This window comes from Herpailurus yagouaroundi, unplaced genomic scaffold (genome assembly GCF_014898765.1).
Source record: "Herpailurus yagouaroundi ecotype Mexico unplaced genomic scaffold, PumYag 196, whole genome shotgun sequence".
In the NCBI taxonomy this organism is placed as follows: Eukaryota; Metazoa; Chordata; class Mammalia; order Carnivora; family Felidae; genus Herpailurus; species Herpailurus yagouaroundi.
In genome coordinates this window covers 174,991-198,915 of record NW_024412427.1, presented here as the reverse complement: position 1 = coordinate 198,915, position 23,925 = coordinate 174,991, and the positions used below count along the sequence as shown (strand labels likewise).

The 23,925-nt window shown below is 38.2% G+C and overlaps 1 protein-coding gene across 12 annotated transcripts in view; it reads left to right on the top strand.

Moving 5' to 3' along the window:
• The window catches only part of NCOA3 (nuclear receptor coactivator 3), a 142,411-nt gene that overhangs the window by 74,568 nt on the left and 43,918 nt on the right, over positions 1–23,925 (top strand). The window lies entirely within an intron of this gene.

Below are 23,925 nucleotides of genomic sequence, written 5' to 3'. Positions count from 1 at the left end.
ATCTGAATAAATTCCACTTATTTTTAATATTTCACCTTGTGAGGACTAGTTTCCCCAGTTTGCGTGTGCTGACATATAATAACTCTTTTCCTAACTCCTGTTGCACTAGAATAGGAGAAATGAGAATGGAAAAGTTGTCTGATAGCCAAGAAAGCAGTTATGCTTTGCTTAGCTCGTTAAATTTCTTTTTGTTAGTAATACCATCATTCTTATGTTTAGCTCCGCTTGAAATCTGAGTCATCTTTGGCTCCTCCCTGCCCCCAACCTGATACATTTAGTAATTTAGTAAACGGGCGATGTCCGGTCTTCTATTTTCATGTCTTCGTACTTGTACCACTTTCTGCTAGTATCTTAACGTCCCAGGCCAAGACCCCATAATTTCATGCTTGTATTTGTTCACATGTCTCTTTATTCCCTCTTATCTACTGTTTCTAGCACTTGAAATTTTGCTTACACAATTTCCTTACATACGTCCCTTTTAATTAAGTCTCTGCTATGCTCTAAGCTTTGTGCTGCCATTCCCTGGCTTACGGAAAGAAAAGTACAAACTCCCTTCGCTGACATTTGAAACAGTTCTTTATCTGGGAATCTATCTAAGCCTCCATCCAGTCTCTGCTCTTGCTATTTCCCCACAAAATCCTTTCATCAATTATGATATATATACATTATATTCTGAATATAGTAGATAACTATCTCCGTAGTATTTATGTTAAAAAAAACCCCTTTTATTTGGAAGTTATTTTAGTAACTTCTGTAAGTTGGAAATTGAGTATAAAAGGACATCTAAATATCCTCTAGCCACATTTGCTCACTTGTTTATTATTTGTATCTGTATGTGCTGTCACTCCTTCCCACTCTCTCTACTCATGTAGAGTTCTTTTCTGAATTATTTGAGGGGAAGTTACATATATTGAGCTTCTTTCTGCTAACACTTTGGTATTTCCTAAGAATAGGGTCATTCTCTTATATAACTATTGTACACTTATCAACTTTGTAAATGGACGCTGACACAAATGTATGGTCTGTCTTCCAGTCTGATCAGTTGACCTTAATAAAGTCTGTTAACAGCATTTCCCTTGCTTCCTGTACAGAATCCAATCTGGGGTCAAGTGCTGTACTTAGTTATTATTTCTCTTTAGCCTCCTTTTTCCTGGAATCTTTCCATAGCCTTTCTTTGTCTTTTATGACATTGACATTTTTGAAGAACACAACCCTTCCCCCTTTTAATAGAATAGTCTTCATTTTATGTTTGTCTGCAGTTGCCTTGTGATTAGATTGAGGCTGTGCATTCTTGGCTGGAATACTGTATAGGTGATGTGATATCCTGAGAAAGATGCACAACTTTTGGAGGCACATGGTGTCTTTTGCCCCTTATTCTGATGTTAATATTGATTACTTGGCCAAGATGTTGCCAGATTTCTCCACTGTATAGTTTATTTTCCTTCTTTTGCAAGCAATAAGCATTTTATGGGGAGACAGTGCAAGTATGTTTCTCATCACAGTTTGCCCTAGATTTAGCATTCATTGATGATTCTTATCTGATCGAATTTTTCACTGTGATGGTTCCAAAATGGTTATTTTCTGATTCCAGTATTCCCTTCCTACCACCAGTCAGCCCTTGACATTAATGTGTAATCACAAGCCCTGTATATCAGTTTGGACTCATGGATTCCTAGGTTTTGAATTGGTAAATTCATTACCTAATTATTTTGGTTCTCCAGTTGTCCTAGGTTTGGAAAGTGGAACTGTTTTAATCGATCTCTGTGTCCTTGTGGGGAATAGTATCAGAGAGCTAGTAAACTACGCATGTTTATACACACATACCTGTATACATAAACATATTTGCACATAAACACATTCATTGTAACATGCATATACATGGGTTAGAAATCGTGACTTTATATCAGTATGTCCAGCTTCACTACCTATCTACAGGGCTCTTTCTTTGCACTTATCTTTTCACATTTTTATGTCCCTTTTTTATGCCATGAGAACCTTGGCTCCCAACATTGTCAGTGCATTTATTCATTCGCTCTGTCCTACATGCTACATCTAAAATACTTTCAGAATTACTTTGCCCATTTCACCACGATAAACAAACTTACTTCATGTGAGTGGGCAATTTATATGTAGTTCTTCACTTGCTCATAACCATCTTGCCCAAGACTGAGAATAAATAAATAAATACTGTATTCTTAAATTGCTTGAATCAGCCTTCCTTTCTCCCTCCCCTCCCCTTCCCTCCCCTCCCCACTTTTACTTCCTGCTCTTTCTTACTGCATAAGGTAGTTACGGTATTCGGTATCCGTTCGAAATAAAATCAGGTTCATTTATTTGTTTGAATTTCAGGGTTTTGTTAATGCTCATTCTCATTCTGATTGTCTATTATTTTTATTTTTCCTTTACTTTTACTTATGCTTTTTAATATTTCACCTTGTGAGGACTAGTTATAATATACTAGCAGAAGTATATTTATACTTCTGTCTGTCTGTCTGTCTGTCTCTCTCTCTCTCTCTCTCTCTCTAATTAGGCCTCACACACAGTGCGGAGCCCAATGTGGACTTAACTCACAACCCTGAGATCAAGACCTGAGCTGAGATCAAGAGTCCGATGCTTAGTTGATGGAGCCACCCAGGCACTCCTGATGGGATTTATTTTTTGAATTTGTAGAAAACGAACATGGTTTCACAAGTTAAAATTATACAGAAGATACACTTCCCTTCTGTATTTTTTCCATCCCATTTCCCTCATTTCTCATAGGTAACCAACCTCACTGTTTTGAGTTCAGCCTTCCCTGCATTTCTTTTGGTAATCGCCAGCAGATACATGTTATTTTCTTTTTACTTTTTGTTTACACAAAAATTGTAGCATGTTGCATATACTGTTTTGTGCTTTGCTGTATTTTTTAAATTTAAACAGGAGAAAATAAAATTTAATAGGCATACATACTGGGAATCCACACAGATGTAGAATTCTGTGTATTTTGCTGTTTTCATTTATTAATATCTCCTGGAAATAGGCCATATCACATCAAAGGGATCTTTCCCATTCATTTGTAAAAATCGTGGTAAAATTTAGGGATGCCTGGCTGGCTCAGTTGGTGGAGTGTGCAACTCTTTTTTTTTTTTTTGAAGTTCATTTATTTTGAGCAAGAGAGCATATACGCACATGCAGGGGAGGGGCAGAGAGAGAGAGGGTGAGAGGGAATGCCAAGCAGACTCCCCACTGTCAGAGCCCTTGGCAGATTGATATGGGGCTCAATTTCACACCGTGAGATCGTGACCTGAGCTGAAATCAAAAGTTGGCTGCTTAACCAACTGAGTCACCCACGTGCCCCAGTGCACCTCTTGATCTTAGCGTTGTGAGTTCAAGCCCCGTGTTAGGCCTAGAGCTTAATTAAAAAAGTGGTAAAATGTATATAAAACTTAAAATAGCCATTTAATGCATTAAATACATTCACATTCTTTTGTGACCATCACGCCATTCACTTCCAGAACATTTTTCATCTTTCTAGAATGAAACTGTATACTCTTTAGAGTGATAATTCCTTCTCCCCTCCCCCAGCCCCGTCTCATCTATTTTTTACATAGTTTTCATTACATGCATATTGCATAGTTTATTTAGCAGCATCCTATGTATAGGTATATAGGTTGTTTCCAGTATTTTGTGATGAAAATAATGCTGTAGCGGGTAACTTTGTGAATATACGTTTTTGTGTTTTGGGAATGTACGTTCATGATTGATGAGTTCTTAGAGGTGAGACTACTGGGTTAAAGGGTAAATGTGTATGTTGTTTTTGTTAGATATCATTAAATCACAGTCCATAAGGATGACACCATTTTAAATTCCAACCAGCAGGGTGGGAGAGCCTGTTGTGTTTCTCCATAGTCACACTGTAAAAGTCCTTTCACTTCACAGAGTATATTTTTTAGATGCATCCACATCAATGCATGTATCAGTAGTTTTTTTAAATTTCTGAGTTGTATTCTATTGTGGGAATATACCACAACTTTTAGTTTCTGGTTTTTGGCTATTATGATGAATAAAGTTGCTGTGAACATTCAAGTACAGGTCTCTGCATACATTCCCCCCCTCCCCCTTGAGTAAATAGAATTGCAGGGTCTTAATGTCAAGTGTATGCTTATCCTATCTATTTGTTTTTGTGTAAGTTTTTTTGAGAGGACAAGTATAAGCAGGGGAGGAGGGGCAGAGGGAGAGAGAATCTCAGGCAGACTCCATGCCCAGCCCTGAACCAAATGAGGGGCTCGACTCCATCACCCTGAAATTATGACCTGAGCTGAAATCAAGAGTCAGATGCTCAACCCTCTGAGCCACCCAGGCACCCCTCAGTTTTTCATTTCAATTCTAATTAGTCAGAAGACATAGCTTTTATTTATTTGTTTTTTTGTTCCAATTTTTAATTTAAATTCTAGTTAAGTGTATGCTTACCTTTATAAGAAATTGTGAAACTCTTCTGAAGTGACTATACCCCTTTTATTGCACTTGCAAGGTAAAAGTTAAGTTTGTATCGTTCCTATTGGGTATTTTCATTTATTAAATTTCAACCATTTTAATGGGATTGGTAGTGTTATTGCATTGTGGCTTTAATTTGCATTTCCATGATGTGTAATGATAGAATAGTTTCTCATTAACCACATTTATCTCTTCTTTTATAAGGTGTCTATTTAAATGTTTTGCCCATTTTTTAAAATTGGGCAGTTTGTTTTCTTATTGTAGAAGTTTAAAAAGAATATATATTCTGGCTACAAAGTTTTACCAGATACCTTTTAAGGGTAATTTCATCTGTTTTTTGGCCTTCCTTTTTATTTTCTTAATTTTTTGGAAGTACAGGCATTTTGAATTTTCAAGTACAATTTATCAGATTTTTCTTTTGTGATTAGTGCTTTTTGATGTATTAAGAGATCTTTGCCTACCCATAGGTTATGAAGATCTTCTCTTCTGTTTTCTTGTAGAACTTTTTATACTTTTAGCTTTTATATATAGGTCTGTGATTCATTTTGATTTAATTTTTGTGTATGGTGTGAAGAAAGGATTGAAGGTCAATTTTTAAAATGTGGATATTCTGTTCCAGAGCTGTTTATTGGAAAGATTAACCTTTTTCCATTGTATTGTTTTGGTAACTTAATCAACTGCCTGTATACATGAGGATCTTGTTCTGGTCTTTTTTCCCTTCCACTGATCAATCCTTATGCCCACGTACATTGTCCTGATTATTATAGCTTTTATAGTAAGGTCTGAAAGTAAGTAATGTGAAATTTTCAACTTCTTTTTTGGTGGTGATTGCTTTGGCTAATCCACGGCCTTTGCATTTTGATACTAATTTCATAATCAGTTTGTGAATCCCTACAATTTTTCAATCACTCTGAGAAACTGCCCTGCAGAATTTGGCTTGCTGGGGCATCCTGAATTCTGGTCATTGTCTTGTCAATTCAAGATTGCTGGGCTCTTTTTGGGTCCCTCTTTCTGTGCTGTGATGTGGAAATTGCTTTCTGGCAGAAAAGACTGGGTACTAGCAGTTGCCCCTTTCTCCTCAAATGTTTCCCTAATCTCCGGGACAACAGTTTTTCACTGCCTGTTCTCTGATATCTGAATATAGTTTGTTCTTATAATTTGTCTTGTTCACGGTAGGATGAGAGTTTGTCACTCTCTCGAATTAAAGCAGAAGTCCCATAGCTGATTCTTGAGTTCATTAAAAAAAGGCTCTTCTCATGCTTTGGCTGAGTTACAGTGTTTTTTATTTTTTATATTTTAACATAGGTGCAAAAATATGTATTTGTTAAAAGTGTCTTTGAGCCTTTTTTTTTTTTTTTTTTAAAGTAAGCTCTGTGCCCAATGTGGGGCTTGAACTCATGACCCTGAGAGCAAGAGTTACATGTTCTACCAACTGAACCAGCCGGGTGCCCCTGTGCATATTTTATGGAGCAACTTTTGAGGCTACAGGATTAATTTCTGTCTGAAAGTTTTCCTGAGGAATATAGGATTGATGTTTCAAAGTCTCTTTTATTTGTTCTTGTATCTTGAGACTAGGAAACCAATCCAAACAAACTCTCGGTACCAGATTTCACGTATAAACTTGAGCGAAATCATCTCTTTTCCAGGTTCCCTAAAGTTACTAAGTCTTGGGCCTATCTGAATGTAACCTTCCTTCCACCTTGGTTCCTAAAAACTAAGAGTAGGTACCAGGCTCATATGCATTGACTTATGTGAAGCGCAGTCTTTGTTTGTTAATGGTGGGCTTTTCATGCCTGATTAAATGAGCATGATTCTCTCGGTTATGACCATTCAAGATAATGGTCTCAGTTGTCCAATTAATTACCCTGGTAAATCGATTGACAAATTTTTACTAAACCTTTGCAATTAACATTATTGGCATGGAAAGTAGAGAGGAGAGTCTTTACTTTTTTATTCAGGAGCATGCCTGCACGTGCACGCATACACTGCTGACATTTGAAGAGTTAGAATCAGGTGCCACTTTAAAGTGTTTTCAGTTTGGGGACGCCTGGGTGGCTCAGTCGGTTAAGCTTCTGATTTCGGCTCAGGTCATAATCTCTCGGTTCATGGGTTCAAGCCCTGTGTGGGGCTCTGTGCTGATAGCTCAGAGCCTGGAGCCTGTTTCGGATTCTGTGTCTCCCTCTTTCTCTGCCCCTCCCCCACATGTGCTCTGTCTCTGTCTCTCTGTCTCTCTGTCTCTCTCTCAAAAATAAATATTAAAAAAATTAAAAGCAAAAGTGTTTTTAGTTTGGGTAAGTGTAATTTGTTAAATTGAGGGCTAGAGGTAGATGAAAAAGAAAAAGGGGCTTTCTCATTTACCCATCAGAAAACATTAATAATCCAAATCAAACAGCGGTTAAATTTCTTCACTAGTTCATTCAGTCCTATGTAATTCTGTTTTGCTTATTCGTCTTTTTCTGTAGTCCGCTCTGAAGAAGTCATCTCCTTTAGGTGTATAAAGAGATCTACACATTTTATTTATTTATTTATTTTTCAACGTTTATTTATTTTTGGGACAGAGAGAGACAGAGCATGAACGGGGGAGGGGCAGAGAGAGAGGGAGACACAGAATCGGAAACAGGCTCCAGGCTCCGAGCCATCAGCCCAGAGCCCGACGCGGGGCTCGAACTCACGGAGCGCGAGATCGTGACCTGGCTGAAGTCGGACGCTCAACCGACTGCGCCACCCAGGCGCCCCAGATCTACACATTTTAAATTGTCGTCTAGTACATTTGTAAAGTTGTGGAAGTTCCCTTAGCTCAGTAGTGCATTAGCCAGAGTCTGTTTCCCGAAATACCAAGATTTAAAACTACTTTGTACTGTCTTGTCCGTGAGGATCTTAGACTTGAGAGCAAATCTCAGAAGGAAAGAGAACCACCTGTTTGGCAAAAGACACTTTTGATGCTCTTCATTCATTCTTATATATGAGTTTTCACCTGCTGTCCTTTCCCCTTAGTCCGAAGGATAGATATCCTTTTATTTACTGAAGTGTTTGTGGATAATTGTCTCAACTTTTATCTGGAAATGTTTTTATTTCACATTAGCTTTGAAAGACTGTTCACTGGTTGTAAAATTGTGGCTTGACAGTTTCTTATTTCAGCACTTTATCTGTCTATCTGTCTGAAATGTTTATTGAATGATTTCCCATGCATCTTGATTCAGGGTGCTACGTGCTGCTTCCGTCTAAACACGCCTCCTTCTGTAAGGCTGGCAAAAGACAGTGGTGTAGCCAGCACACAAGACTATTGTTTATGCATGGCCGAGGACGGCGGTGGTTTTATAGCATCCTGGGCACTTCACTTCCATGAAGCAGGAGTTGGGGCCCTGCACCAGGTGCTACTTCTTGTGGTGCTGCCTCTTTCTTCCCTGGAGGAACAGAGCAAGTCTTTTGTAAGGGGCATGTTCTTGTGGGAGGTAGTCCCCAGCGGAAGGTAGTGCAGCGCTTTAAAGATGTTGTTCCATTTTTTTATTGTTGTGTCTGAAAAGGTAACTTTTATCCTTGTTCCTCTGTATGTATGGTCTTTTTTCCCCTGTGGCTACCTTTAAGATTTTCTGTTTTTAAATGGTTAGACTCTGGTCTAGGTTTCTTTGTATTTGTTTTCCTTGGGATTCTTTGATCTCCTTCAGTGTTTAGATTGGTGTTTTGAAAAAGTTGAGTGAGGAAGTTTGGGCCATTATTACTTCAAGTATTTTTTTCTTCTTCTTCATTCTGACTTCTGTGACTCCGATTACATGTTTGTTAGACCATTTGATATATATATATATTTTTAATGTTTATTAATTTTTGAGAGTGAGTGACAGAGAGAGAGAGGAAGGGAGAAAGGATGAGCCGGAGAGGGGCAGAGAGAGGAAGACACAGAATCCAAAGCAGGCTCCAGGCTCTGGGCTGTCAGCATAGAGCCCGATGCGGGGCGCAAGATCATGACCTGAGCTGAAGTCGGCTGCTTAACCAACTGAGCCACCCAGGTGCCCCTTGATATATTACATATACTTAAGGCTGTGTCCATTTTTCTTCAAAAAATTTTTTTTCTTTCCTGGTCAGTTACTTTTTCTGTCATTTCCAATCTGAGTAACATTCAAAAATAAAATGCTTTTACATCTCATCTTGTTCTTATGACCCACTGTAGAAAGGGCCTTAAGAAAAGCTAATGGAGGAGCACCTGGTAGGTCAGTGGGTTAAGCATCCAGCTCTTGATTTTGGCTTAGGTCATGATCTCGCTGTTCATGAGTTTGAGCCTCCTGTTGGCTCTGCGCTAACAGCAGCCTGTGCCCTGACAGCGTGGAGCCTGCTTGAGATTCTCTCCCTCTCTCTTGTCCCTCCTTTGCTCATGTGCATGCATTCTCTCTCTCTCTCTCTCTCTCTCTCTCTCTCTCTCTCTCTCTCTCTTTCTTTCAGGATAAATAAATAAAAATTAAAAAAAAAAAAGCTAATCTTTGAGATGACATTCCCCAGCAGTGAAAAAATGTGTAGGGTTATTCAAAAGTATTTCATCTTTAACGACAGAAGTTTTAAAACCATGAGTTTTTGGACTCTCAGGCTGTGATATCTCATGGTCTTGGAAATTAACTCTTTGAAGTATAGTCTGTTACCAGTGTCTTTTATTTCATGAAAATTTCTCAAACCAATTTTTGTGTTATCTTAATTAAAATGAGAGCACTGTGTAGTTGGATAAAGGAATGAAGACATTGCCAAGGTCAGGATAGTTAAGTGCCTTTATGTCTCATTTTACTAACATTCTAGTTTCTAAAGTTCTGTAATAACCTTCTAAAGAATTTTGATGTTAAAAATATTAGTAGCATATGAATGGCATTCTAAATTGTAAGGACTGTATCTCTGTCCTTCAGTTTAGTTCAAAATTGAATTACTAAAGTTTAAAGATAACTTTTAATGATAAATTCTGCTTTTATTATGCCTTATAATTAAAATGAATCCAGCTCATGGATATCTTGTAAAGCAGCTAGTATTTAAAAACCAACAATTCAGGGGGTGCATGATGGCTCAGTTGGTAGAGCATGCGACTCTTGATCTCAGGGGTGTGAGTTCAAGCCCCACATGGGGCATGGGGCCTACTTAAAATAAAAATAAAAAAAAAAAATTAAGAAAATTGCTTTTAGGCTTCTATTTTATATATGTAGAAAAATTGATATTTGTTAATTTCATCAATTGCCTGCTGAGATATAACAACCTTTAAATTTAAAGCTTGAAAACCCAGTCTGTCAGAGTTGGTGGGTTTTTTTTTTTTGGCATGGAAGCTAGGAGTCTCAACTTGACATCATCAGTTTCCTTATATAAGGATCAATTTGCTTGTTTTATAGAACATCATAGGTTGTTTCCAGTTTAAGTTTCTATGATTGATGGATCTCGTTCCTCATTACAGAGCCTTTAGTTACCCTCCTGTGTTTCCCCCACCGCATGCTGATTATACTTAAATAAAAACGTTGATAAGGTGAAGATAGTTAAAACTATTTTCAAAGACATGTACAGGGATGAGTCAAGAATCTATAGTTATTGGTGATCACCTAGTAAGAGCCATCCATCAGTCTTAACTGGTTTCTTTTTTTTAAAGACTGGTAGGAATTAAAAAAAATTTTTTTAACGTTTATTTATTATTGAGAGAGAAACAGAGCATGAGCATGGGAGGGGTGGAGAGAGGGGGAGACACAGAATCTGAAGCAGGCTCCAGGCTCTGAGCTGTCAGCACAGAGCCCGATGCGGGCTCAAACCCACGAACTGCGAGATCATGACCTGAGCTGAAGTTGGACGCTCAACCGACTGAGCCACCCAGGTGCCCCGAGACTGGTAGGAATTTTTAATTAATGTGACCAGAAAACAGTAACTTTTTACTGAAACTTAACGCTGGGCCAGTTCTATTGAAAGGCAGTTGTTCGAACAGCTGTAGACAGTGCAGTTACACTCAGATTTCACTCAGAAAAAAGTTACACTCAGGAAAAAGGAGTAAACTGTTTATTTTTTAGTTGAAATGGTTAAGAGCTTGGGCTCTGATATTAGAAAGACCTGGATTTAGTTCTAGTTCCGTCACTTACTAGATGTATGACCTTGAGAGAGTTATTTTGTTTCCTATAATCTGTTTTCTCATGTAAAAGACGATAAATTTGAACTCTACTCTTATCTGCTTTGCATATCAGAGGGCTGTGGTAGGGATGAAATGAGACTAATAAATGGGATGCTTTCCACACAATATCTAGCTCAAATATTAGATGAAGTGTATATTCACTTAACATTAACTTAACAATTTTTATTGTATTTTAGTCTAGTTTAGTTTTAAATGTTTATTCATTTTGAGAAAAAGAGAAGGAATTTTAAGAAGGCTTCACACTCAGTTTAGAACCCATGTGGGGCTCAATCTCATGAGATCATGACCTGAGCCGATATCAAGAGTCGGACACAGGACGCTCAGTTGGTTAAGCGTCTGACTTTGCCTCAGGTCATGATCTCAGGGTTCATGAGTTCGAGCCCTACATCGGGCTCTGTGCTGACAGCTCAGAGCATGAATGGAGCCTGCTTCAAGTTCTGTGTCCACCTCTCTCTGCCCCTCGCCCACTTGCACTCTCTCTCAAAAATAAATAAACATTAAAAAAAAAAAAAAAGTCGGATGCTCAACCAACTGAGCCACCCAGGTGCCCTTAACTTAACATTCTTAATATATTAGTGTTTTTAAATTTAACATTAAAATTATACAATGTTTTATATAAATAGCAGTATATATTGTATGTGTTATGAAGTGTACTTTGAAAAACATCTATGAACCCACTACTTGAACTTAAGAACTGGCTGAAGGTTGTTAGGTGTACCTGCTCCCTGTGTGTGGGTTTCTCCGTTTTACTCATCTTTCTGCTTCTGTCCCAGAAGTAACAGCTGTCATAATTCACTTGCTTTTTAAAAACTTTAAAACCACATGTGTGTGTTCATGAGCCATGTTTAGTTTTTGTTTTTAGCTTTACAAAAAAATTAATGTACTTGCTTTTAAAAAACTTTCGATTCAACCATATTGTGCATAATTTATTTGTGCCACTACTATATTATATACATACATATATATATATATATATATATTTTTTTTTTTTTTTGGTATGACTTTATTTTTTAAAATTGGGATTCATGGTCATTAGAATGTCCTGGTTTTTGATGTATGAATGAAATTTCAGTGAACATTTTTGTGTATTTTGTTGCAAGAACATTTTTATTGCACTAAGGTTTTTAAACATAAACTTGATTTTAACTGCTGATGTAATAAATTTGCTTTTTGTGTAGAACTCCTTTAGAAAAGGTAAGTTTTCTTACTGAAATAGCCCTCTCTAATTAGCTAATTTATTTTATCTGATGCCAGTCATTTATTACTTACCACACAATTAGCAACATGCACTGCTGTTTTCCTTACATGAGTTTAAGTATTTGATTTTAAAGGACAACTTTATTAAAGTATAGTTTACATACAGTAAATTTCACCAACCTTAAAATTACAATTTGCTGAGTTTTGATAAATATAACCCATTACCACAGTCATCATATAAAACACTCCCACCACCCCCTAAAAGGTCTTTTGTCGCTTTGTGCAATCAGTCCACTCCACTGATGGCTGGCAGCCACTGGTCTACTGTAGGTCACTAATCGTGCCTTTTCTTGCATTTCATGTAAATGGCATTCCCCTTCTGTACCTAACGTACCTTCCAGAATTGTTCCACCATCCTTGGATATTACTTTTCTTTTTCTTTTTTTCTCTTGGCATTTCAGTTTTGGAAGCTTGTATTAATCTTCAGATTCGTGGATTTTCTTTTTTCTTTTTTAGTTACGTCCAGTCAGCTGATGAGCCCATCAAAGGCATCCATTTCTGTTAGGTTTTTTTTGATTTCTAATATTCCCATTTACTTCTTTCTCAGAGTTTCCATCTCTTTCCTTACATTACCCATCTCTTCTTGCTTGTTGTCTACTTTTTCCATTAGGGTGCTTACCATATTAATCATAATAAAAATCCCACAGTTGGTCTCCAGTTATTTTATCTTATTTTTATTTGAGAGAGAGAGAGAGAGAGAGAATATGGGGGAGAGGGGCAGAGGGAGAGAGAGAATCTTAATCAGAATCCATGCTCTGCGGAGCCTGATGCAGGGCTTGATCTCACAACCCTGGAATCCTGACCTGAGCTGAAATTAAGAGTCAGATGCTCAACCGACTGAACTGCCCCATTTTTAGTGTTTTTAAAGAACCTGGCTTCTTTCCTGTTTACTAGCAAATTTTGGAGGCTTCATTGCATACAGCATCAAAAATCTGTTTTCACTTACCAGCACTCATGGTTTCTCATTTAAGAATATAGGTGACCACATAAAAACTTGTATATAAATGTTCAAAGTAACATTATTCATAATAGCCAAAAAGTGGAAAGAATTTAAATGCCCATCAGCTGATGAATGGATAAATAAAATTGTATTTCTATACAAGTAAGTGTTCACACACACACAAAATGAACTACTGATGTATGCTCTAACATGGATAAATTTGAAAGGATTATGCTAAGTGAAAGAAGCCAGTCATAAAGGAGTAGATATTTTATGATTCCATTTGTATGAATTGTCCAAAATAGATGGATTTTTTAGAGCAGAAAGATTAGTGGTTTCCTAGGGTGGGGGGTGGGGCAGAGGTGCTATGAGGTTAAACGGGGAAAAAAACGGGAGGGGGGTAACAGCTGAGGGGTACTGGGCTTCTTTTTTGGGATAATGAAAATGTTCTAAAATAGATTGTAATGATGGTTGTACAACTCTGAATATATTTAAAAAAGGCATTGAAATGGACACTGAGCCTATGGTATGTGAATTATATCTCTATGAAGCTGTGAAAGAATATACCTGTTGTACTGAGGGTAAGATCTCTATGCTGCCATGAAAGAATTTTATGGAAAAATAATATTACTTTTCTCATGGCACTGACCTCAGAAGGTTTGTTCTCTATGCCAAACATTCCTGGGTTTCAAAAATAACATGTTAATTGAAGTTACCTCCAGGTTTTCTAAAACCTTATTCTGCCTTTGTTATAGGAGTCAACTGCTAATTCTAGGGCTAATGTTAATTCCAGCACCATATCATTTTCATGTCAGGAAGATTTGTGTTAAAGATTTTCTTAAAAATTAATTCCAAGTTCATACACAAACCCATCTGCACTTTTCTATTTGTCCATTAAATATGTTTGTGAGATGCTTGAGTGCATTATAGCAGTACATCCAGAAATTTTGCGCTTAAGCTTATAACATCAAATAAAAAAAATTACCATGAAAGCCATAATTTTGGTGGATCTGCTGTTTTAGGGCTAATAAAGTGCTGTGGTTACAAGTGGCAAACCTGTTATTTTATTTTAGATAACAAACTTAGTCCCTCAGCCTCTTTTTTAGTGTGTGTGTGTGTGTGTGTGTGTGTGTGTGTGTGTGTGTGTGTATTTTAAGGTCTTAATACTTTAAAGAGTCTCCTATGAAAGGAAGATTTTTACTAGTGGTATTATAGTTAAAGTGTAGAGATAATTATATGATGATATGTAAGAGAATATTAATACATTTATAATTTAAAAGCTTAAATATTTTAATGTCGATCAAACAGCAATTTACTTTAAAAATAACTTTTTTGGGGGCACCTAGGTGGCTCAGTTGGTTGAGCGTCCGACTTCGGCTCAGGTTATGGTCTCACAGCTCGTGAGTTCGATTCCCACATCAGGCTCTGTGCTGACAGCTCAGGGCCTGGAGCCTGCTTCGGATTCTGTGCCTCGCTCTCTCTCTGCCCCTAACTCACTCGCATTCTGTCTCTGTCTCTCTCAAAAATAAATAAACATTAAAAAAATTTTTTTTAAAAATGTAACTTTTTAAAAAATGTTTCTTTATTTTTGAGAGATGGAGAGAGAGAGAGAGAGAGAGAATGCGCGCAAGCAGGGGAGGGGCAGAGAGAGAGAGAGAGAGAGAGGGAGAGAGAGAATCCCAAGCAGGCTCTGCACTGTCAGCATAGAGCCTGATGTGGGGCTTGAATTCATGAAATGTGGGATCATGATCTGAACTGAAATTGAAGGTCAGACACTTAACCAACTGACCCACCGAGGTGCCCTTAAAAAGTAACTTTTTTGAGCATAGGTCCTATACTACATAGGAATGCTCTTACATTTTTTTTTTTTAAATGTTTATTTTTGAGAGAGAGAGAGAGAGAGCGTGCGTGAGTCGGGGAGGGGCAGAGAGAGTGAGGGAGACACAGAATCTGAAGCAGGCTCCAGGCTCCAAGTAGTCACCACAGAGCCCAACGTGGGGCTCAAACCCATGAACCATGAGATCATGACCTGGGCTGAAGTTGGATGCCTACCTGACTGAGCCACCCAGGTGCCATAATACAGGAATGCTTTTAAAAGAAAATTCCTAGTGGGGTGTCTGTGTGGCTCAGTTGGTTAAACATCCCATTCTTTATATTGGCTCAGGTCATGATCTCATGGTTCGTGAGATCGCCCCGAGCTCCGTGTGGCTCCGTGCCGATAGCAAGGAGCCTGCTTGTGATTCTCTTTCTCCCCTCCCCTGCTCTCTGTAGCTCTCTCTCTTTCTGTGTCTCTCAAAATAAATAAACATTAAAAAAAAAAAAGAAAATTACTATTGATGGTTGTGTTTTTATTATTAAAGTCAAAAACTGAAAGTTAAGCTGGTTTGCTTTAGATGAATCTTTCAAAATATGTAGAGAGAACTGTTAAAGTTGTAAGATCATCTTTGACATGAGCAACAAACTAAACTGCACTAATTCCATCACTGTAAAGCTCTTGGTGAAAATGGATGGAGATAACTTTTTAGTAATTGTTTACAGTCAAGGTTCATAAAGAGGGCAGTTTTATTGGATTTGGAAAATACAGACAGAAAACATTTGTCACATTGCTAATAACATAGCTCTTATAGTACTTAATTGTGTAACTAGATTAAGAAATATAATTGGCCTGGGCACCTGGATGGCTCAGTCAGTTAAGTGTCCAACTCTTGATTTCCGCCCAGATTGTGATGTCCCAGTTTGAGAGTGTGAGCCCCGCATCGGGCTCTGTGCTGACAGCACCCAGCCTGCTTGGGATTCTCTGTCTCCCTTTCTCTGCCCCTCCCCTGCTTGCTCTCTATCTCTATCTCAAAAATAAACATTAAAAAAAAAAAAGAACTATAATTGGCCCACTTATCAGCTCAATGATCTAAAAAGTGAACTGCTGTACAAATAGTCCAGTTTATACCACTGTTATAAATGGCCCTATCAGATGCCAGACTCTTAGAGTAATTACTTTCTTATGATTCTGTCTTTGTTTAATAAGAATATGTTTTTGAATCTGTGTAATATTTAACGTATAAAGCCTGCGTTATTTTGAAGTTGATATTGAAAACCTCTAAACTTCTGACCTTGAATAGAATTTGCTATGTATAACCATTACGTGCAGCTGGTGGATTCAAAATTGCCTGTTCTGGGACTCTGCTTTGTGAAAAATAGTGTGTTTTGGACATGAATGCATGGCAGCTGACATTTATCAAGGATAACAGGAGCCTTACTCATTTTCACATTTTAAAGTAACTTTGAAAGCTTTGCATGTGCACACATGCTCAGCATATGTTCCTAAGATTTAAATCTATTTTCCGTTATGTATTAATGAAACCAAATTTCAGTCTTTAATGAGCCTCAACATTAAACTTCTATGTGAGTACACAAACATCTAAAGACCAAGAGTGTAGGGAATTTAATCCACTCCCATAGAATTTTATCTCTCATACTTTAAAATTATTACAAGTAAAAATGTACCTACTGTATTCTAGGTAGCACTCTTATTACATAATGTGTTATTTGGCATTTCTTTCATTCTCCTATAAAATTTGGGCCTAATGTAGAAGACTGGGTTGTAGAAATTATCTTTTTCTAATCAACTACTGGTATATTGCTCTGCTCTTTGAAAAGATTTTTATAGACGTAGTTATTTTACAGGAGGGTGACATAAATGGAATTGCATGATTTTTATTCTTGGTTCTTACCCTTTTAAAATTTTCCTTAAAAATAGATTGCGATAATATTTTAAAAAGAGTTCTAGAATGAAACTGTGAAATTCCTGCGTTGGCAAACTTGTTAATTAAAATAACACCTCTTAGTGGTTGATATGGGTTTCAGACACTGCTACCCTTCGATATATTGATATGCAGATTGCACTGACTGGCTGCAAGGTAACAGGAGACATGCCTTGACTTCTGAAGATAAATTGGCCGTGCACAGCTGTGATCCCACTGTCTTTTCCTTTCTAGATGTGGTTGAATAGTGTAAGGCCTTTGATACCTGGGTCCTGGGTAGTAAGTTGAAATTTGATTTTTTGTGTATGTGAGTTTTCACTCGGGCTTCTGATAAGCCTGTCTTGTGGTGTGAAGGTACCACGTAAATTGTGGATGTATTTTTACTTAAATAGCTCTCTCTGAATTTGAAATATAAGAAGGTTGAGTTTCAGTTTTTCCCCCCATTTCCCTTTTGGCAGTTAAAAAGGAAGCCATTCTATTAAGAGTGATAAATAGTGAAAAGAATTTCAAATTTAAGCTAGTTAAGTTGCTAAGTGACATTTTTTAAACATTTATTTTTGAGAGCCAGAGACACAAAGCACAAGCAGGGGAGGGGCAGAGAGAGGAAGACAGAATGGGAAGCAGGCTCCAGGCTCTGAGCTGTCAGCCCAGAGCCAGACGGTGGGGCTCGAACTCGTGACCTGCGAGATCAAGACCTGAGCCAAAGTCGGACGCTTAACCGACTGAGCCACGCAGGTGCTCTCTAAAGTGAAATGTTTTTAACTTTATTTATTTATTTTGAGAGAGAGTGTGCACAAGCAGGGGAGGGACCGGGGTGGGGGGTAGGAGAATTCTAAGCAGGTTCCACGCTGCCAGGGCAGAGCCTGACGTGGGGCTCGATCCCATGAACCATGAAATCATGACCTGAGTCGAAAGCAAGAGTCATATGCTTAGCCGAATGAGCCACCCCTGTGCCCCCTTGGTCATCTTTCTCAGATCAGTTTTCAAATACATTTGGGAATTTTTCTTTACAATTTGCATCTTAAATAGGAAATTTAGCTTTCCCTTTTCTTTTGGTGCCCTCCATGTGTCCCCTTCTCCCTGGCCTGGCACCCTAGCTCTTTTTTTTGTCACCTCCCATTTCCACCCTGCCTTCAGTCTAGGTCTGGGTTTCCATTCTGAAGTATTACTGTGGTATCGGAGAGATGCGTGACTCTTTCTTCTGCTGCAGGTTATAGTTTGATATAATCAGTATTGTTACTGACAGTCAGCTTTTCTTCACCTTCCTTTTAGGAATTTTTTGGTTTGGATTTTATCTATGAGCCTTGCGTTTGGTCCTGTTACCTTGTGCATGATTGGATTTCCCGACTGCTTTTGCTAGTGTCAGGTCCTGAATTCAGTAGGTTTAAGGAGTCATCAATTCATTATGGTACATTTGCTCTTTGTCTTGGTCCACAGGCATATTTTTTATGTTTCAGCATCTTTGTGTCCTCCAAAATTAATAAATAATATCCTTTGTCATTATTATATTTGGAGTCCTGTTCTTTAAAATATTTATTTTAATTTTTTAATTTAATTAATTTTTATTTAAAAAAATTTTTTTTTTCAACGTTTATTTATTTTTGGGACAGAGAGAGACAGAGCATGAACGGGGGAGGGGCAGGGAGAGAGGGAGACACAGAATCGGAAACAGGCTCCAGGCTCTGAGCCATCAGCCCAGAGCCTGACGCGGGGCTCGAACTCCCGGACCGCGAGATCGTGACCTGGCTGAAGTCGGACGCTTAACCGACTGCGCCACCCAGGCGCCCCTAATTAATTTTTAAATTCTAATTGATTTTTGAGAGAGAGAGAGAGAGAGAGAGACAGACAGAATATGAGTGGGGGAGGGGCGAAAAGAGAGGGAGACACAGATTCTGAAGCAGGCCTCAGGCTCTGAGCTGTCAGCACAGAAGCTACTGTGGGGCTTGAACTTGTGAACTGCGAGATCATGACCTGGGCTGAAGTTGGAGGCTTAACAGCTGAGCCACCCAGGTGCCCCTTAAGTTTTTTATTTTAACTTCAGTATAGTTAACATACAGTGTTATATTGGTTTTAGGTGTACAATATAGTGATTCAATAGTTCTGTATGTTAGTGCTGATCATGATAAGTATATTCTTTAATTCCCATCACCTATTTCACCTATTGCACCCCCCCCTTCTCCCCTCTGGTAACCATCAGTTTGTTCTCTGTAGTTAAGAGTCTGTTTCTTGGTTTGTTTCTCTCTCTCTCTCTCTCTCTCTCTCTCTCTGTCATTTCCTTTGTTCATTGTTTTGTTTCTTAAATTCCACATATGAGTGAAATCATATGGTATATTTGTCTTTCTGATTGACTTACTTCGTTTAGCATTTTTGTTGCAAATGGCAAGATTTCATTTTTTTTATGGCTGAATAGTATTCCTTTGTGTGTGTGTGTGTGTGTGTGTGTGTGTGTGTGTGTGTACATGTGCGTATATACATACACAGCACATCTTTTTTTTATATATAATTTGTCAAATTGTTTTCCATACAACACCCAGTGCTCATCCCAACAAGTTCCCTCTTCCCTCCCTGCCCATCACCAACTTTCCCCTCTCCCCACCCCCATCAACCCTCATTTTGTTCTTAGTATCCAAGAGTCTCTTATCATTTGCCTCCCTCCCTCTCTGTAGCTTTTTTTTTCCCCATTCCCCTCCCCATCATCTTCTGTTAAGTTTCTCAAGATCTACATATGAGTGAAAACATACGGTATTTGTCTTTCTCTGACTGACTTATTTCACTTAGCATAATACCTTCTTTACCTTCTTTATCTGTTCTTCTATTGATGGACATTTGGGTTGCTTCCATAATTTGGCTGTTATAAATAGTGCTGCAGTAAACATGGGGTGCTTGTAATTCTTTGAATTTAGTGTTCTTGTATTTTTTGGGTAAATATTCAGTAGTACAATTACTGGAATATATGGTAGTTCTATTTTTAACTTTTTGAGGAACGTCCATACTGTCTTCCACAGTGGCTGTACCAGTTTGCCTTCTCATCAGTAGTGCACAGGGTTAATTTTTCTCCACATCCTCACCAACACTTGTTGTTTCTTGTGTTTTTTATTTTAGCCATTCTGACAGGTGTGAGGTGATATCTCATTGTGGTTTGAGGTGCATTTCCCTGATGATGAGTGATGTTGAGCATCTATTCATGTATCTGTGGGCCATGTGTATGTCTTCTTTAGTCATATGTCTAAATGTCTTCTGCCCATTTTTAATTGATTAGTATTATGTTTCATTTTGAGTTGTGTGTAAGTTCTTTATATAATTTGGATACTAACCTTTTATTGGATATGTCATTTGCAGATATCTTCTCCCATTCAGTAGGCTGTCTTTAGTTTTGTTGATTGTGTTGTTCTTTGAAGTGCAGAAGCTTTTTATTTTGATGAAGTCAGGAAGTTCTTTTTGATTTCACAGCATGGCCTATTTATACAGACTTGCAGATAGTAGGTACTGAAATGTTTATTAAATGAATGTATGGAGGATCTTGAGAAGCTGTACCAGTTTCAAACCTTCAATCCCAATCTTAATCTAGTACAGTGGTTCTCAGAGTGTGGTTCATGTTCCTTTGGGGAGCGCCTGAGAACTTTTACAGGGTCCACACAGTTAAAACTCTTTTCATAATAACCCATTATTTGCCATTTTCATTCTGTTGGTGTTTGCACCGATGGTGCAAAATCAGTGGTGCAGAGAACTGCTGACATCTTAGTTTGAACCAAGGGAGTGGCACTACCAGACTGTACTAGCAGTCTTTACATTCTTTACTGCCATGCACTTGACTTAAAGGGAAAAAACATTTCTCACTTAGGATTGCCCTGCGTGATGCAGCAAAATTTGCTCATTTCATTAAATCTTGACTCTTGGGTACCGTATTTTTAAAATTCTGTTTAGTGAGAATGGAAAACATGTGGAAAGCACTTTGCCCACCAAAGTATAATGGTTATCTTGAGGAATAACCCTTGTGTGGTAGGTTTGTTAACCGAACTGGCCACTTTTTTTTCCATGGAATACCATTTTTACATGAAAGAATGGTCAACAAGCTATGGTTATTGAAACCTGGGTATTTGGCAGTGGTATTTGCCTGGGTATTTGCTCAGAAACTGAGCAAGATGAACCCATTACTTCAAGGAAAGCATGGTATTTGGTAGCAAATACTAATGGTATTTGTTGACAGTGATAAAATTTGAGTTTTCAAGTGAAAATTGTAATGTTGGTAAATTTGAACATGCCACCATGAGTGTAACAGCTTCTCAGTACTAAAGACTTTCAAGATGAGACTGGTGGTGGTATTAATATGATGGAGATTTTGATGTTGTATCATGAAATACCACTATTTGAAAATATCCTTGATCAGTGAACTGAAATTGTTAAAATGACGATGTTTGATGTTACAAAATCATGCCTGGGTAAAAGATTTGTTCAGAGTGCAAGCTAGGGGAGTATATTTTAATGTAACAGCATGAAAAGTGGTCAGAATGGTTTCAGATTTCACTCTGCAACTAGCCTTTAAGAAAGTACTTGTCGAGTTTTAGCATAATACCAATTATTATCTACAATAATTTGCAAAAGGCTTTTGAGATAGTCCTTTTTTTAACATGAGTACATGTCTCTGAGGCTGGATTTCCTTCATATGTTTTAGTCAGATGAACATTGCAGCATGTTGAATGGAGAAGTAGGTAAGTGAATCCAGTTATCTTCTTTGAGTCAGACATAAGAGTTGTAAACATGTAGAAACAGTACCACCTCTCTCACTGATGGTTTTGTTTCAGAAGATTTATTTTTCATAAAAATTATTTATAAATTTTTTTTAATGTTTATTTATTTTTGAGAGAGAGCGAGTGAGCAAGTGGGGGGAAGTGCAGAGAGAGAGGGAGACAAAGAATCTGAATCGGACTTCAGGCTTTGAGCTGTCAGCACAGGGCCCGATGTGGGGTTCAAACTCATGAAATGGGAGATCATGACCTGAGCCAAAGTCAGATGCTTACCCAACTGAGCCCACCCAGGTGCCCCTGAATTTTTGTTTTTTAAAGTTTACTCATTTATTTTAAATGAGGGCGGGGGGAGGGAGGGAGGGAGAGGGAGAGTGGGGGAAGGGTTCTCTCTCTAGAGAGAAGTCCAAGCAGGCTGCACACTGCCAGCACAGAGCCTGACGCGGGGCTCGAACTCACAGACTGAGAGATCACGACCTGAGCCAAAATCAAGAGCCGGATGCTCAACTGACTCAGTCACCAGGCGCCCCATGTTTATGAAATTGTTAACACGTAATGGGTTTGTTTTGAAATGAATTAATATTTCAAATGTTTGTAAGTTTTAATTTTGAATATGGTAGATATTAATAGATACAACCAACATAACAAAAAAGCTTTGGCATTCCCAGTTTTTAAGGTGTAAAGGAATCCTAATATCACAAAAGTTGAGAATCACTGATGTAGTATTTGGTTGGAGCTCTAGAGGCATTTGACTTACTTTCACTCTGCTGTATATATTTGTTGCTTTGAAGCACGTCCAATTCCTGCTGTGGTTGTCTCTGTTCTGATGACCTACTTAAACAGGAAGGGATCCTGAGCTAATGGTAAAATTTGGCCATTTTCAAGGACACACACAGGTCATTACCCTGAATCTTACTTTTAGTAGTTAGAACCAGATTGACTGCAAAGGTTAGGACTTTGAACAGTTGTATAACATTGAGTGCTATGTCTGATACACAGTGTTCCTGCTTTTGAATTAACAGGTCAGCCTTAATTTGCCAGCAGAGACCTTTCATAGTACATAATACATTTTGGGATACTCTACTTACTATTTTGTTAGTTTTGGACACTGGGTCATTAGCGTGTTAAAGGCAAAAAACTTGTCTTTATTTTATTTTATTGTTTTATTTTTATTTTTTTTAATTTTTTTTTTCAACGTTTATTTATTTTTGGGACAGAGAGAGACAGAGCATGAACGGGGGAGGGGCAGAGAGAGAGAGAGGGAGACACAGAATCGGAAACAGGCTCCAGGCTCTGAGCCATCAGCCCAGAGCCTGACGCGGGGCTCGAACTCCCGGACCGCGAGATCGTCACCTGGCTGAAGTCGGACGCTTAACTGACTGCGCCACCCAAGCGCCCCTTATTGTTTTATTTTAGAGAGAAATGGAGCATGTGAGTAAGGGAGAGGGGCAGAAGGAAAGAGAGAATTTTTAGAATGCTCCACACTCAGCGTGGAGCCTGATGCAGGGCTCCACCCCACGGCCCTGGGGTCATGACCTGAGCCAAAGTCAACAGTCGGATGCTCAGCCAGCTGAGCCACCCAGGTGCCCCAAACCTTGTCTGTTTTGATCAACAGTTTATCCCAAGCACATGGCATAGGGAACGAAAACTCCTTTGTGTAAGTGGACAACATCCAATATGTTGGAGAGTGATCACTTAAAATTTTTGTCCTCTAGTTTTATTGAGAAATAATTGACATACATTACTGTGTAAATTTATGGTATACAGCTTGATGGTTTGATTTACGTGTACTGTGAAATCGTTACGATAGGTTCTAATAGCCATGTTCTATAGAAACAGTAAAAAGAAAAGAAGGAAAAATTCTCCTTGTGATGAGAATTCTTAGGAGCTAGTCTTTTTAACTTTCCTAGGGCAGTGTTAGCCCCAGTCCTCTTGGTGTCTGTTACATCCCTAGTGCTTAGTGACCAGTTAAGATGCTTGCTGGGTGGTTGGTTTTAGCCAGTATAGAGGTATGCATGGTTTTACAAGAGTTCATAATTAAATTTTTGCCTCCAGTGTTCTTCAGCAGTAATGAGGCGCCCCCAGTCTTCATTTAATAGACACGTGTAGGCTGGTTTTGTGAAATACAGAAAGAAGCTCTTTAAAGTCGTGAGTCATAAAACTGACCTTTGAACAGCAGTGAATAAAAAGCAAGCTATGTTTTATTTAAATTATTTGAATGATGCTCTTTTTTTTCTGTTCCTCAGTATTTTATATTCTTTCTTGCTGCAAATTTCTGGAACAAATTTTCTGGAACAATCATGACCTAGAGGCACAGATTTTAGCTTCACATAGTGTTACTATATATATTAGCTGTATTTTGAAGGGGGTTTATTTAAGGAGGCAGTATGAGGGTATTGTTCAATTTAGACTTTGATACTTTTTAAACAATTGTACCAGTGTTACCCCACCTTGAACAGGTATAGTCCTTTAAAAAGGACTTTTTTGAATTTAAAGTTATTTAGGCTAGGAGTAGAATTATAATTGCTGAAAGGTAGTACGCTGTGAGGTCAGAAAAAGAAAAAAGACAACAGAAGCAGCAAACAAGGACTGAGTCACAGACTAATCTGCAGTAAAGATGAT